At 39.5% G+C, this 5,732-nt stretch overlaps 1 non-coding gene across 1 annotated transcript; it reads right to left on the reverse strand.

Moving 5' to 3' along the window:
- Window positions 1-4,258: 4,258 nt before the first annotated feature.
- Window positions 4,259-4,377, reverse strand: LOC145395985 (5S ribosomal RNA). The gene has a single exon (XR_013896712.1). It is a non-coding gene; the product is annotated as a 5S ribosomal RNA (ribosomal RNA).
- Window positions 4,378-5,732: the final 1,355 nt, after the last annotated feature.

A 5,732-nucleotide genomic window follows, 5' to 3' on the forward strand; every position in this document is an offset into this window, starting at 1 on the left:
AAAGGCATCCAGGGCGGCTTGAATTTCCTCCTCCGAGAGACCCCTATGCACCATGTCTGAGCAGGACTGTTGCTGACAGGTGAGTGACAGAGCCGCGGGTGAGCGTGAGTCGCGCGTGGTCGCCGAGTGTCCCTGCCTGGTGGCAGGTAGGGGAAGGTTGTGCGACGCAAAGTACCAAAAATCTCGCGCGAATTTTGAAAATTGTGGAAATTATGCAACTTGCAATTGCAAAACGTACCAGTACGTCGACGGGACTGGCAAATGCAAAATGTTGCAATGTATCCATACGTTGACGGGACGTCTCGGGTTAATGATAGTCTAGCAGGGGTGCACGAGTTCATTTGTTTGCTTTAGATGGGTGGTTAAATGCTTCAGATGGATGCTTCAGATGTCTAGAGGCTGTTTTCGAAGCAGAGGGTGGGTATACAAAATATTAAAGCAGTGAGACTGAACACATATTATTATTTTCCTTCTGCTCAACATTTATTATATGTAGAAAGCAATGCATATCATTATTATACTGAAATTTACTAACTGGCTTGTATCGGCTGAAGTCTATCATACGTCTGGCATGGGTGCACATACTCATTGTCCGTCTCAATGTATGTTGCCGACTTCAGACCGTTTGGTTATATTTTTAAGGAATGAATTCGGTGCCGGATAATAAAACGTACTGTTTCTGTGCACAGAGGCCAAACGATCTAATTAACTTTTATTACCTCTAGCACAAATTCTAATATCTGTGTCTCAAATAACAGACATGGACGGGTTTGAGGTACAAGCTTTCCTGTCCCATCATTCCACAATACTTCGTTGGTGTGTCATAGTGTATAGCTCAGAAGGGTAACGATAGTTTTTCTTATGACTTTACACATACATATTTGTGCCAATATATTACTACAATATGTTATACAATATTTTATATTCAGTATTATACTACCATGTATTTAATCCATTATACATACAATATAGTACTACAATGTATTATATTTCTACAATATTATTATGTCTCTACAATATTGTTATGAATACCATGTATTAACAGGTTATAATGTAATTAGTTGCTATAGACTGACGTAGGTACGCCAGCTGGGATGTGACCGAGCGATGTCAGGACTCTAAAATATCATAACACTACATAATAGCTAGTAATGTACGAATGTGATATAGAGGTTAGATGAAAGTCATGCCTAGGGCTAGAGGAAGTGGCGTTTGCACATTCTGTCACTTAGGAATGCCACACACAGCAAGGTGTGATGCCTGACCAGAAAGTCCCCAGGCTCAGGAAGGTTCCACACAACCTTGCCTTACACGTGACAACCAATCATATACAGGGGAAATGAGAGAGACAGAGCAGATAGGGTTTTAGGAGAGCAGAGAGACGGAGAGGAGAGTAGGAAGGAGTGCGCGGGTTAGCAAGCAGTAACCTCTCTCACCTCAATACTCTCTTGTAAGACTCAATCAGTAGGACGCAGTATTAAATTTGAGATATTTCCTTTGAAGAAAATTAACTGTAATCAACCCCAGACTCATTTTTATCTTTCTCCTCCCATCTACGACAAGTACAAGGAACATTCTCTCCTTTCTTAAAATCCCTACAAATCAACAAATTGGTACAATAGCTCGGCGACGACTATGATATATCTACAATTACTATATGTTATACATCAGTGCAGTATTCATGTCTGCAGCTTCAGTTTGATCCCGGTGAAGTGAACCAATATTAACTGTCGGCCTCTTTTGGTTTATTGCAATGAACTGTATCAGAGTTTATGACCGTTACTTCTAATTTACGGCAGTGAACATCGGTATGTGTGTCCGCAAATGTACTTTCAGGGATTCCCAAGATAATACGCGAGAATTGTTTGGAAGGCATTCTTGAGGAAATCTAGATAAATAATTTTCATCAACATAAGATTAATTCTCAAGCGATCTGGACTTATTTACCAGTGACCTTATGGGATAAAATGTTTCCTGAGTAAATAACCTATTAGATCATAAAATATTGTTCCCATTTAACTGCTGAAAACTAGACATATATATATATATATATATATATATATATATATATATATATATATATATATATATATATATATATATATATATATAAACTTCAACAGCAACCTCCTGAAGATCCTCTCACATATCCCTGAAAACGCTTTATGCAATGGGTATATGTAAAAAATATACATAAAATTTTGCATTACCCGTAGTACTGCCTTTACACAGTCGGGATTGTACCTTTATTGTTAATACTTCTTTCTATCAATCCCGTAAAACTTCCTTTAGGTATTTCGGTCACGAAAGATGTTGTTTCTATAATTGTGTGCTGTTGATTATAGCAGGATAGTGGTTCTCAAAAATCTCTTTCGGTATTTGGCTGGCTTGGTCTAAGTACGATAATATCTTTGCCTCCCACCCGGCCGCACCTAATACAATAACACCTATGGCACCCATCTACATCTTCATTTGAAGAAGCAAACAACACAAAATCACTCGAAGGACCATGTTCGGTAGGAGATTTTGATAACTCTGTTGATTGAAAATACAGATGTGCTGCATGACGTAAAAGAGCACAAAAATATTAACCAAACAATTTAGTGATACGATTAAAATTGCAGTTTTGTTAAGTGGAGTGGGTGAGAGAACAAGCACAGACGAGATCATCTTCCATGTGCAACTGATTATTCCTTTTCACTTTAATACTTAATTGACTCGATTTTTTTTTTTTTTTTTTTTTTAAGAGATAGGTAAATAATATTATAGGAAACACCCATAGAGCCAATATGCTGATACCAGGGCAGTGGCCTATTCCTGCGACAAACTCCGTCCATCTCTTCTTTTCCAAAGTGTTATGGGAAAGGAGCTGCTTTTACGTTTGAATGATTAATCTTGCACTGCCCCTTGGAATGCAAAAAATAAAAAGATATTCCTTACCATTATTGCCTCTGTAAAATGTTTTCAAAATTCAAACACAAGTGACTCCAGATACCTAAGACCAAAGCCACCATGAAAATGCATCATGGTCCCCCAGGGGAGCAGGTCTCTTAGCCCCAGGGGACAGAGGTTAGTAGAGACTTTTGCTTTACTATGTTGTAATTATAAAGCCTATATACATAAGTGAACGATCGAAATGTCGGTGTAGTCTGTAAATTTTCAGTATAAAACTCTCTCTCTCTCTCTCTCTCTCTCTCGGCTAATTTTCACTCCCTCGCCCAAACGCGTCAATCTTCATAATCTTCATCAACAATCTTCATCTCCACTCGTTCCCTTCCTTTACTTTCCTTCCCTTTTTCCCTGCCTATGTTTGAGTGTTTCTTTTCCTTTCTCTCTCTCTCTCTCTCTCTCTCTCTCTGTTTGTCTGTCTGTCTGTCTGTCAGTTTGTCTCTGTCTGTCTGTCTGTCTGTCTGTCTCTGTCTCTCTGTCTGTCTGTCTGTCTGTCTCTCTCTCTCTCTCTCTCTCTCTCTCTCTCTCTCTCTGTCTCTGTCTCTCTCTCTCTCTCTCTCTCTCTCCAGCGTTATCATATTCACGCTTGGTATCCTACTTCTACTCCCTCGGCTCAGGCTCCTAGAACAGACTCTCGTTTGAATAGAAATAGCCTGCAGAAATAAAATAATTCCCCGAGTTATTCAGATGGTGAGAGGGATTTTGATATATTTATTGACACTCCCAGTCTCCTCTTGACTCACTCTCTCTAACGGTAAACGCTGCAAGGCACTTCAATTCACCCTTTTCCTTACCCCACCTTCACGTTACCAGGCAGCGACCCTCTCCCTCAAGCATCTCCCGACAGGAACGATTGATTTGCTCCAGCCATGAGTCCTGCGGCCCTCTTAGTCCTCTCCCCTCTGTTGACACTTTCATATATCATGCAAAGAGTGGAATCAACCTCAGGGAAGTGTGGCACGGGTCCAAAGAACTGGGACTGAGGTTCGCTTATTATGCAGGTAGAGTTTGCTCCACTCACATTATTTCTTATCATTTTCAACATTTCCCCATTCGTTTCTGAGTTTCGTGGTGTTGTTCTCCTTTTCCTTACCAGCGCTCGTTGCCACGCCTACACACCATTATTTTGGTGGCGATTGACCGGAAAAACACTAATCATGAACATAGACCTGGTATTTCCATTTTAAGTTTTTTTTTTCATTCATTGCCAGACGCCATGTATCCCAGACGGGGTGGCCAATGGCTTAGAGTTAACTGTTTTACAGGGAGGGGCACTAATCCTCCACCAACCCCACCTGACACGTAGGGATGCCAACAGCATCTGGTGTTCCCAGGCGGTCACCCATCCAAGTACTAACCAGACCCAACGTTGCTTAACTTCGCTGATCGGACGGGAAGCGGTGTACTCAAGGTGGTATGGCCCAGGTCTAGAAAGACCTCATAAATATCACACACCCTCTTCCGAAAAATACACAGACATATAAATAAAGGCACTTATTCTATTCGACTTCGAACGTTATTGCGATGAGTAGCGAATTTGAACCGAGCATGTCCTTGTGTTGCTCAGTTCTTTTCATATTAGTTACAAATACAAGCATGTATCTACGTGGAAGAGGCGACTTGGGAAGGTTATGCAGTTGCTCACACGTATTTCGTATTTAGGTTTGTTCCCTTGAGTAGCTTTTACTCAATCAGTTTTTATCCCATCAGGGTGAAGGGCTAGGCTACTTACCCCTGATTTTAGGCAGTAAAGTCCAGTAAGTCCAGTCGTTTCTTTCTTGGTAACATTATTATGAGCACAAAGAAACAATCCTTAGGTGATAAAACCTTATGGGCAATATCCGGCTGGACCTCCAAGAGTCTGTTGTTTACTTGTCTATTACCCAATGCACTAAATCGCTTCCTGGACTCCAAGAAGCCATATGGTTTCCCACTCAGTGCACTCTATCTGTGTGTGTGTGTGTGTGTGTGTGTGTGTGTGTGTGTGTGTGTGTGTGTGTGTGTGTGTGTGTTGCCGGACCCTCGTAGGGGCTGGTCTAGAATAGCTTTTGTCACTGAATTACTAACGTGCTTACTTCGTGACTTGTTGTGGAACCGATTTCCCCCTTCCCTTTGATGATCACCAGAATCTTCAGTCATGTTCAGATGATTGTTAAAATTATTATTTTTTACCTTCTAAGATGATCATGTGATTCAGTTATATACATAATTTTGCATATTAGAGCCTCTTTTGACTTCAGTATCCATTTTCAAATATTGGAGCATCATATTTATGAAATTCTTCTGTTAGGCATAATGATGAAGATTTAAGTCTGAAAATATTTGTCAGTACATTATGAATCTACAGCGATGACAAATCATATGCCTAAGACGATTATGTTAAGAATATTATGAAAAAAATGAAGATTTTTTCTTTCTTTTTTTTTGGGGGGGGCTTTCCTATTTCTTAACATTTTTCTATTGTGCTACACGTTTTCCTTTGTTGCTTTATTATTATTGTTGTTACAATAATAATAATAATAATAATAATAAAAATAATAATAATAATAATAATAATAATAATAATTATTATTATTATTATTATTATTCTCTGATGAAGTTGTCTTTGGTGGAAAATATTTTGGACTTTTTATGCTCTTCTGTATGGAGCTCGATCCTAGAACCTCAGAATGTACCACGCAGAATCCTGCACACTAAGCCACAGCCAAACGTTAAAAGAAGATTTTTTTTTTTTTTTTCGTCCCCCTTTAGAAGGTGGAGCGATAATGTTTTTGCCTGTGTGT

This window comes from Coenobita brevimanus, chromosome 33 (assembly GCF_032717465.1).
Source record: "Coenobita brevimanus isolate Jiangsu-jjx chromosome 33, ASM3271746v2, whole genome shotgun sequence".
Taxonomy (NCBI): Eukaryota; Metazoa; Arthropoda; class Malacostraca; order Decapoda; family Coenobitidae; genus Coenobita; species Coenobita brevimanus.